Genomic DNA, 10,755 nt, shown 5'->3' on the forward strand with positions numbered 1-10,755 from the left:
TGGCAGGCCTGGGTACCAATGCCGGTTGCAGCCACCCAGGCTTCGTCCGAACTGGTAGGAATCCAGCTCTGGCTGCATGGCTCCCTCTCCTTTTCGCCTCACGTCACGTAATGCAAGAATGCAGGATTCAGAAATACAGATTCCCACAGTCTAAGTGGCCCAGGTCTCCCCCCCCCCATGTCTATGGCAGCATTCAGGTGAGCCCGAGGGCCCAGATAAACCTCCAAGCGGCCTCAGTGACTCTCAGAGAGAGTCCTAACAACCAGATTTCTGCAAGGAATATAACTCCTTCCATCCTCCACCATTCAGTCAGAACTGAAGAAGCTTTTTGGATGAAGAGCGAAAACTCTTCAAGGAGAAAGAAAGAAAATCCGGTTTCCCCCCCCGCCCCCCGAGTTTTCTCGGGCTCCTCCTTGTCCCGACCCTGGGGCTACTGAGCAAGCCAGACTCTCCTCCTGGCCTTGGTGAAACATCTGTATTTATCCTCACATCTGCATGCCCGGAGCCTCCCCCCCTCCCACCACCAAGGGCCTTGCAGTGTTAAAGGGGGCTCCGAGGAGAGCGAGGATGACTCTTTGCGTGGAGTTTGCCTCCAGCCCTGATTTCTGGCTGCCTGGCTGGCTCAGCTGCCAATCCAAGGCCTGGCTGTGCTCCCTAGAAGCCTCTGGCAGCCCCCCGGCCTTTGCTCTGGGTGGCTGGAGGTGTGGGGGGGGGGCTGTGGGTGCACACGTGGGGGAGGGAGATGGAGGCCACCACCACCACACCATCTCAGCCTCTGCAGCCCCCCAACCAAGCAGCTGGGGCTTCCCAGGGCTCCACCAGGAAGACCCAGGAGGGAGAATTGGCAACTCCAAGGCTTCTGGCAAGTGGAGCCTCTGGGTCACACCGGGCACAACCGCAGCGCATGAAAAAAACAGGAAGGGCTCCGGAAGGCAAGACCCAAGGACAGCTGCTGCAGAACCCCTGTCTTTGGAGGAGGGGTCTGAGAAGAAGCCCCTCCCTCATCAGGGCTGCATCCCAGACAGAAGCCTCCCCCCCCCCACTCAGCCACAGGGTGGGGGAGAGCAGGGAGGGGGCAGAGGCACGTTTCTTCCCCTTACTTAAAAGCCAGAAGCCTCCAGATGGGAAGGGGCGGGAGGGGAGCAGAGACCCCCCCCCTGCAAGGCAAAGGCCTGGGGGTGGGGGGGGGGCTTGGGTTGGCTCCGCTCCGCTTGGTATTTATGGCGTTCCTCGCAAGGCCTCCTTGGGTGAGGGGCTGCAAAGCTGTGCCAGGCTGGCTGCTCTTCGCTCCGGCCTGGTCAAGAACAAGCGTGGACCATAGGCCAATGGCAGGACGGGCAGTTGGTCCAGGGTGGCAGGGAGGGAGGGAGGGAGGGGACGGAAGGGAGAACAGAGGGAAAAGGAAGGGGGAGAGGAAGGGAGGGAAGGAGGGAATAGGCAGGAGAATAATGAGGGAGGGAGGGAGGGAGGGAAGGAAGGAAAGAAGGAAGGAAGGAAGGAAGGAAGGAAGGAAGGAAGGAAAAAGAGAATGAAAGGAAGGTGGGGGAGGGAGGGAGAGAGCTACTTTTCAAAGCCTCTGCTCACGGAGGGAGGGAGGGGACGGAAGGGAGAACAGAGGGAAAAGGAAGGGGGAGAGGAAGGGAGGGAAGGAGATAGAAAAAGAAGGGAGGGAAGGAGGGAATAGGCAGGAGAATAATGAGGGAGGGAAGGAAGGAAGGAAGGAAGGAAGGAAGGAAGGAAGGAAGGAAGGAAGGAAGGAAGGAAGGAGAGAATGAAAGGAAGATGGGGAGGGAGGGAGGGAAGAAGGGAGGAATTCCTCTGCCCAGGAGGTCAGTCTGGCTGGACTGGGGCTCCGTCATGCCCAGGGGATATCAAATCCCTTTAAGAGCAGAAAATGTGCCCTCTGTGTGGCCACTGAAGAGATTTCGTTCTCTAAAGAAAGGAAGCTGATCCTCTTCCTAGCAGCTGGGGGGGAAGTGAGGGTGACCTACTTTTTACTCTTCAAGCCCAGAGGAGACATTTGGGGCCAAGAGATGGGAGACCCCAAGGCCGGACGTGTGGGAAGCCCAAGAGCTCCAAGCAGAATCCCACCCTCCAAAGAGGGGCAGCCCCTCTGCCAGCTCCAGAGTGGCAAACCTGGACATCCGGGTGCCCCCTTGGATGGTGCCCCTCCTGGAGGCCTCACCGCGGCTTCTGGGCTTTCCCCACCTCCGGGGCAGAACCACACAAGCAGCGGGGGGGGGGGAGGGGCCAGGTAAGTCCACCTCCAATCCTCCGTCCACACCCAGAAGCCCCACTCTGCAGATGGGGGTGGGGGAGAGTGGCCAGAAAGGGCAGCGGGAGGGCTGTGGGGAGCCCACTCCCACTCCTGCCCACTCTGGCACTCCACACCCTGCAGCTTCTCTGATGGACTGCCTGGACCATGCTTCCCAGCCCCACCGTCCTGGGCTGGCAGGACCCTCCGCCCTGGAAGCAGGCCCTGTGACCGGGGTGTGGTCCAACGAAGATGCCCGTTGTGATGGTGCCCTCGAAGTCCAGGTTCTTTCAACCCCTCCCTCCCCATTGGGGCCAGCTTGACTTTTGCCCCCCCCCTTTGCATCAACAGATGGCTCCCATTAATGACCACAGCAGGGAAGCTTGTGAAATTGGGCATGATAATGAGCGCATGACAACCAGCATGTCGTAAGTCAAGGACTGGCTGTAATGGCTGCTGAGGCAGAATGCAAAACAGCCTGGCAGAAACTCCCCCTCGGAAGTGGATTTCCCACCTGCTCTCCAATTTGGGAAGGGGGAGAGGAAGGGGGGGGCAGCAGCCAATCCTGGAAGGGGCCTTGCGTCCAGCCCTCCTCCCTGCTCCCCCCCTGGCCCCTTGGCAAAGGCCTGGCTTCCCCAGGGCCAGCACCAACCCTCCCGCCCAGATGAGCCAAATGCCGAGCGTGGCTGCCTTTGGCACCGCCAGAGATGCCCCCCGCATTGTGTGGGTCAGAATCCCCATCGGGGTATCAGGAATAGCAACTCTTCTCTATTTTAATCTCCTCCACGCGTTTTCCTCCCCCGAAGGGAAGCACAGAGTTTACACATGCACCAAACAGCCACACGCGGGGTAGCAAAATGCACTCAGCCCCCCCCCCTTCCACCCCCCCGACCTGCCCTTCCTGCTTCTGGCCGGAATTGTTACAGGAGGCGGCCCCCACCTGTCCAGGGGGAGGTCGGCCACCCCAGTTAGAGCCAAGGTGGCGCAGTGGTTAAATGCAGCACTGCAGGCTACTGCTAGATCAGCAGGTCAGCGGTTCAAATCTCACCGGCTCAGGGTTGACTCAGCCTTCCATCCTTCCGAGGTGGGTAAAATGAGGACCCAGATTGTTGGGGGCAATATGCTGACTCTGTAAACCACTTAGAGAGGGCTGAAAGGCCTATGAAGCGGTATATAAGTCTACTGCTATTGCTATTGCTATTACAGGCTCTGCTTTCCACCCAGACGGACAGTCCTTGAAGTCCCGGAGTCCTTCGGGATTGGGCGGCCTATAAATTATATTAATAAATTATATTAATAAATAAGTCTAAAGTAGTCAAGGAGAGGAGCAACCTGGAATGAAGGAGACAGCTGCCTAACAGGGAGGACAATTAACCAGTGGAACTGCTTGCCACCAGAAACTGTTTCAGTTTCAGTTTAATAAAATTTGTATGCCGCCCACTCCCATTGGGACTCTGGGCGGCTCACAAGCAAGATAAAAGTACTTAAAAAATTTTAAGAAAAGATACAATTTTTAAAATAATGCACCATCCATTCTGTCCAAGTGGGGCTGGATATTGATCAACAGCCCCAGGCCTGCCAGAACAGCCAGGTCTTGGTGGCTTTACGGAAGGCCGGGATAGTGGGAAGGGTCCGGATCTCTACGGGGAGATCGTTCCACAGGGCCGGTGCAGCTACAGAGAAGGCCCTCCCTCGGGGGGCCGCCAGCCGGCATTATCCGGTCGACGGCACCCGGAGGAGGCCCAACCTGTGAGATCTTATGGGAGGTAAATGGCAGGAGACGGTCTCTCAGGTAGCCAGGTCCTAAACCATGTAGGGCTTTAAAAGTAACGACTAACACCTTGAAGCGCGTCCAGAGACCAATAGGGAGCCAGTGCAGGAGGATAGGTGTAACATGGGTGTATCTAGGTACACCCACAATTGCTCGCGCGGCTGCATTCTGGACCAAGTTGTGGATATGTTCATCCCTGGAGGCTTTTTAGAAGAGCCTGGACAGCCAACTATCTCAAATGACGTAGGGTCTCCTGTTTGAGCAGGAGGCTGGACTAGAAGACCTCCAAGGTCCCTTCCGTTATTCTCATGGTTAAGACGAAGACCCGATTCTCATCCACGGATCTCAGGTTTGTGACCGAAATCACCCTGTGGGTTGGAAAGAACAATGGAGTCCCTTTCCTGGACCTCTGGAATCTCCCACATTATTATTGTTGTTGTTGTTGTTGTTGTTATTGTTATTATCTTTATTAATTAAATTTCTTTGCCACCCGTTTCATTTCAGAGAAACTCTGGGCAGCCGTTGCAGGAGGTTAATTCAAAAAGGGAAAGAATCCTGATTAAAAACCACCAAAAAATGCCACGTGATTCGGAACCGCCTGCTCCAGATTTTGCAGCCGAGGAGATCCGTCTTATCCGGAGAAAGGAGGGCTTGGCAGATTGCACACCTCGGCCACATAAGACAGCAACCCCCCCCCCCCCGTCCCTCACAGGCCCTGCAGCTACACGCGGTAGTCCTCAACTTACAACCACAGTGCGGGGCAACGCTTCTCAAAATAGGAGCCGGCGGCCGCGTGTCCAGACTGTGGAGATGTTGAAAGGTTGTAAGTGTGGAAAACGGCCGTAAGTCACTTTTAATTCAGTTTCATTGCGGTCGTAAGTTCGAGGGCTGCCTGCATTTTGTTGGTTCAGGTGAAGGCCGTAAGTTGAGGGCTGGGCATTAATCCAGGTTTTAGGGTTGCCAGAATCCGGGTTCACGCAGAGCCTTCTGCCTCTGGTCCCAGGAGAGAAGGCTGGTTGCATTTTGGGGGGAGAGCCCACAGCTGTGGGGCCATTCTGGGAAAGTGGGTTGTGGGGGGGAGAGGTCGACCCCCCAACGCAGGGATTTCCCTGCAGATCGGAAGGCCGAAGGCAGATGGGCATCTCCAGAGCCCAAGCTGTGCGGCTGGCGATCCTAAAGGGCATCGTTGCGGTTTTGATCTCATGCCTCCCAGGGGCCGTAAGCCGAGGTGATCCCCAAAACCAGCCAAAAAGATCAAATACGGAGAAACATGTCAATCAACGGAAGAAGCCAAGCTGGAGAGGAATGTCCCTAGAGGCTTGGTTTGACCCCAGGGCTCTCTAGGTCTCCCCAGAGGAAGCGCCAGTCCAAGCGAGCCCTGCCTGCCCTCATGCCCAGCGCAGTCCTCGCCCACATTTCCTCCTCCCCCCCCACAAAGCATCTCCGACAAGAGGTTGGAAGAGGAAACCCCGCAGGGCTCCAGCCCTGGACACACCTGGCTGCCGTTGCTCCCCGGTACTCGACAGGGCAGGGAATTGGGGGCTCAAGTGGGAAGGAAGACGGGTCCGCCTGTCCAAATGCTGGCAGAGAATTCCCTACGGAGCCATCTGGAGCAGCGGAGAGAGGGGGAGAGCATAAGCACGGGGAGGAGATAATGGACGGAGGAGCCTTCCTGCAGCTGCCTGGCTGCCCCATTTCTGCCACAAACAGCTGCTCCTTGACCAGCAGATGTGGGAAGGAGCTGGGTTGCAGCCCCCCTTCCCCTGACCTCCCTCCCTCTCCTCTGCCCCCTCTCTCTGCAGGAAGACCAGCCGGCTCTCTGTGGGGCAGCCTCCCTTCCTCCTGGGTTTGAAGAGCAGTTGCTCCTGACCAAGCTGATTGGGGACGGAGGTATTTGCTGCAGGGGATCCCTTTTCAGACCAGACGGACGGCGGCACTCCCAAACAGGCTCAGAAGCAGCCCGGGGCCCTCCCCCTGCTCCCCAGGGCTCAGAGATCCACACAGACCCCACGCGTGACCCATCTGGAGGGTTGGAGAAAGCAAAGAGTCCACCTGTGAGGCCACTAGCAGAAGCCACATCCCTAGTTGGGTCATGGGACATCTGCAAGAAAATGAGCCACTCAGAGCGCAGTAAGGACCCCACAGTCGCCTTCCTCCTCCCTCCTCTCTGGAAACCCCCTTCCTTCCAGCACTGATGACGTTCCCTAGTTGGGTCATGAAACATCTGCAAAGAAACAACCCAAATTGCACCAAGGACTCCATGGACCATGAGGAGCTGCCTCCTTTTTATTGGAGCCCAGGAAGAAATGCAACAGGCATCCCTCAAGTTGTAAGTCCTCAACTTATCGCCCACAATTGTGCCCAAAATTTCTACGGCTGTGCAAAAAACAACAACAAGGTCATTCTTAAGTGAGTTCTGTCCCATTTTACAACCTTTTTGCACAGTTGTTAAGAGAATCACCACAGCTGTTGAACGATTGATATCGTTGTTAAGTGGACACTGTGCGACCCCCGGAAGTCCATGCCGAGCCTCCCAATTCTGACCCTGGGACCGAGGGGGGGGGGACGCTGCATTGGGTGGAAAGGTGAAAACCGGTCATGTCGCTTTCCTGTGAGGTTGGAGCTTCGAATGGCCAGGACATAAACGGTTGTAAGTTGGGGACTGTCTGTGTTTTCTGTTCCTGACCTGATGCTGGTGGAGGACACTCACCACACCTCGCACCAGGCAGCACCCACAAGGGGGCACAACAGCCCCTGCCTAGACTGAACACACACGCCGTTTTGTTGCTCAAGTGTGCAACACAATCTGCGGAGTGTGGAGGAACAGCAGTGAAGAAAACGAGGCACGCCTTCCTCTCCCCAGGACCGGACCCTGGACTCAAGAGGACCTCCAGGCCAGGGGTCAAGGAAGCGGCCCTTGTCTTACTAGCTGGCCTGGCAGGGGGGCAAGACAAGCAAAGGCCTTGGAAGTGCCTATGGATCTCTCTGCCTCAGGAATCAGACTGATGTCTTTTGCTACCAGAAGGAAAATCCTCTTTCCTTCCTTCCGCCTTTCCCTCCCCTCTCATTCCTCCCTCCCTCCCCTTTCCCTCCTCTTCCAGTCCCTTTTCTTCTCCTTCCTTCTCCTTTCTTTCTTTCCTTCCCCTCCCTCCTTCCCCTTTTCCTTCCTCTTCCTCCTCCTCTCCCTTTTCTTTCCTCCTTCCTTCCCTTTTCCTTCCTCTTTCCTTCCCCTCTCCCTCCTTCCCCTTTTCCTTCCTCCTCCTCCTCCATTCCCTTTTCTTTCCTCCTTCCTGCCCTTTTCCTTCTCCCCTTTCCTTCCTCCTTCCTTCCCTTTTCCTTCCTCTTTCCTTTCTTCCCTCCCCTCTCCCTCCCCCCTTTTCCTTCCTCTTCCTCCTCCATTCCCTTTTCCTTCCTCCTTCCTGCCCTTTTCCTTCCTTCCTCCCTTTTCTTCCTCTTTCCTTTCTTCTTCCCTCCCCTCTCCCTCCCCCTTTTCCTTCCTCTTCCTCCTCCATTCCTTTTCCTTCCTCCTTCCTTCCCTTTTCCTTCCTCTTTCCTTTCTTCCCTCCCCCTCTCCCTCCCCCCTTTTCCTTCCTCTTCCTCCTCCATTCCCTTTTCCTTCCTCCTTCCTTCCTTTTCTTCCTCTTTCCTTCCTTCTTCCCTCCCCCTCTCCTCCCTCCCCTTTTCCTTCCTCTTCTCCTCCATTCCCTTTTCCTTCCTCCTTCCTGCCCTTTCCTTCCTTCTCCCCTTTTCCTTCCTCTTTCCTTTCTTCTTCCCTCCCCCGCTCCCTCCCTTCCCTTCTCCTTCCTCCTCCTCCTCCTCCTCCTCCCTCCCTTCCCTCCCCCCCTTCTCTGCTGCCCATCTCCCCTGGAGCCCTTTAGGGAGGCCCCTTATGTAAATTCCATGAATGCAGTATAGCTGCTTTCTTTCATTACATCCGTGTTTGCAAAAGAGGCGACTTTCTTTTTATCTCAGGGGTACGAAAACACTTTCCTTCCAATTATTATATGAGCTTTCTAGTGGCTTCCATTGTCACTCGCCACCGTGAAGAGCATAACAAGCGGAACCAGAAGAAAACAGAAAGGAAAAAGTCTTTTCTGTGAAATGCATATCGCAACTTGTTTGGGAATGGAGTTTTGTAGGCCCTTGTGCTTTGTCTATAGAGCAGTGTTTCTCAACCTTGGCCACTTGAAGATGTCCGGACTTCAACTCCCAGAATTCCCCAGCAGTGGTTAGGACAGTGTTTCTCAACCTTGGCCACTTGAAGATGTCCGGATTTCAACTCCCAGAATTCCCCAGCAGTGGTTAGGACAGTGTTTCTCAACCTTGGCCACTTGAAGATGTCCGGATTTCAACTCCCAGAATTCCCCAGCAGTGGTTAGGACAGTGTTTCTCAACCTTGGCCACTTGAAGATGTCCGGATTTCAACTCCCAGAATTCCCCAGCAGTGGTTAGGACAGTGTTTCTCAACCTTGGCCACTTGAAGATGTCCGGACTGCAACTCCCAGAATTCCCCAGCCAGCATTCGCTGGCTGGGGAATTCTGGAGTTGCAGTCCGGACATCTTCAAGTGGCCAAGGTTGAGAACACTGCTATAGAGGATGGTTTAAAATCCTGGTTTATTATTATTATTATTACCTCTGAATTATAGCTACAGTAGCTTGGCCCCCCTCCAAAAGGAGAGTGGGATTCCATTCCTCCCCACAAATCTTCCAGATGAAAAATTGCTCTGGATCCGAGCTTTTCCTTTTAACCTTTAAGAGCGCCCGCTGGGGAATTCTGGGAGTTGAAGTCCACCCATCTTAAAGTTGCTGAGGTCGAAACCATCTGGTCTGGAGAGCTACGCTTAAGAAGAGCGAACCATCGGCCTCTAGTGGGGTTTACTTGTGAGTCCCTGTGTGGAAAAAGATTGCAGCCGGGGTCGGTGGGAGAGAAGCCATCACCCCTTCATTCAGAGAGGGATGGGAAAGGCTCATGCAGCATCAGGGGGCTTGGGCCAGGTCAAAGGGACAGGTAACAGCAGCCCCTCAGGCGGGAACCACCCTGGACAGCTGGCTGTTGTGCCTCAGCTGAGAGAAGCCAGGGGTAACGGTGCCAGCATCTGGGTGAGCCAGGGCCTGCACAGAACGCCCCACCTCCAAACCAACCAGCAGTTATGATGCCCTGGCCTTTCCAGATGTGGTAGAATTCCTTTGACTACCCCAGGGAATTCTGGGAGATGGGTCTGGCCATACCAAGAGGGGGGGGGCTCTGGGTGTCCCTGGCCTTTCCCCTCTTCCAGTGATCTGGGCTGGGGGCTGGCGAGACCCCTCCTTTCCCCTTCCTTCCCATTCCAGCACAGCCCACAAGCATAAATCCGATTCCAGGTTTCTCCGGAACCATCCTAACCGCCTGCGGGTCTCTTCCCGAACCAGCCTATTTTGTTGTGTGGCTGAGTGTGTGTCTCACCCCCCACCCCCGCTGCGTGTTTGTGTGTGTGTGTGTGTGTGTGTGTGTGTTTGGGGGGGAAGCAAACGCGGCGCTGCAGACGTGCCTCCTTGTGCGCTGTGCCCGCCCGGCGTTTGCCAGTGCCAATGTCAGTAGGGCGCGGGGGAGGGGGCTTTCCGGAGGGGGGGGGTCAGGTCTTCGGCAGAGGAGAGGACTCCCCCTTCTCCGAAAGCCCCGGGCATCCACCCGGAGGGCAGAGAGAGAGAGAGAGAGGGAGAAAGAGGGAGAAAAGGAGCGAGCGCAGGCGGGGGAGGGGGGGGAGCAAGACCAGCATCTCCCCTCCCGCTGCAATTCTGCTTGGGAGCCGCAGGGACGCGAGAAGCTGCAGAGCCAGACATGGGGGGGGGAGATTAAACGCGGGGGGGGGGCCGCAATGGGGGGAGGCAACCCCTCCTTTGGCCAGCCATTTCCCCAGCGGGGGTCTCCTTGCCCAGGCAAACCGCGCCCTCCCGCCCAACGCCGAGCCCGGGGCTGCTCCCACCCAGCGGCGGGGGGGGGAGGGGGGAGGCGAGTGTCTTCCGGCGCCGTCGGCTGCGGCGGGGGTCGTGCAACATCTGGGGGGGGGCTGCCTCCCTCGGCCCCTTCAGAAGGAGGGGAGCCTTTGCCAGCGCTTCAGCCGTGCCAGCAGCATCTGGGTGGGGGCGGCCGAAGGGAGCCGGGCGCCGGCGCCGCTTCTCCACCTGCCCAGCCGCACGAAGCCGGGGCGCGGGGCGGCGGCGTCCCCCCGGGCCGGCGGAGAAGCGGGATGACGGCGCCGGGTCAATGCTGGGAGCCCGGCCAGCCCCGCCGCCTTTGCGCATCCCCCTCCTGGCCAGCCCAGCGCCCCCCCCCGCCCCGTTTCCGCAGAGCCCCTCGCCCCCCCTCGCCCCCTCCCCGCCACCCCCGCAGTCTCCCTCCCACGCCGGACGGCGACCCACCTGGAGCGGCTCCTCTCAGCCGAGGGGCGGCGGCGGCGGCGGCATCCTGCGGGGCCCGGGCTGGTGTCCGGGCGGGTCCCTGGGCGGCTCAGGGCTCCCCTCCGGCCCGGCCCCCCGCGGGCTCCATGGAGCGGGGGGACGGACACAAAGGCGAAGCCGGCGGCGGCGAAGAAGCGCTCAGCTGGGCTCGGCCATCCGCGGGCGCAACGGGGCCGCCGCCGCCTCGGGTCGCTCAGGCTCCGGGAAGGGCCACTGCCCGCTCCGCCTCGCCTCCTTCTCGCAGCCCTGCAGAACCCGGGCTGGGCTGGGCCGGGCCGGGCCGGCGGGAGT

The 10,755-nt window shown here is 57.7% G+C and overlaps 1 protein-coding gene across 1 annotated transcript in view; it reads right to left on the reverse strand.

The window, feature by feature from the left end:
- The window catches only part of LOC106554809 (leucine-rich repeat and fibronectin type III domain-containing protein 1), a 33,295-nt gene extending 22,761 nt beyond the window's left edge, over positions 1-10,534 (reverse strand). Inside the window, exon 1 of the mRNA XM_087728368.1 lies at positions 10,426-10,534. The gene's annotated coding sequence lies outside the window, so the exon portion shown is untranslated. The remainder of the gene's footprint in view (positions 1-10,425) is intronic.
- Between the last annotated feature and the right edge of the window lie 221 nt (positions 10,535-10,755).

Source organism: Thamnophis sirtalis, unplaced genomic scaffold, assembly GCF_051295495.1.
Source record: "Thamnophis sirtalis isolate CommonGarterSnake01/CBP01778 unplaced genomic scaffold, rThaSir2_p1.2 scaffold_13, whole genome shotgun sequence".
In the NCBI taxonomy this organism is placed as follows: domain Eukaryota; kingdom Metazoa; phylum Chordata; class Lepidosauria; order Squamata; family Natricidae; genus Thamnophis; species Thamnophis sirtalis.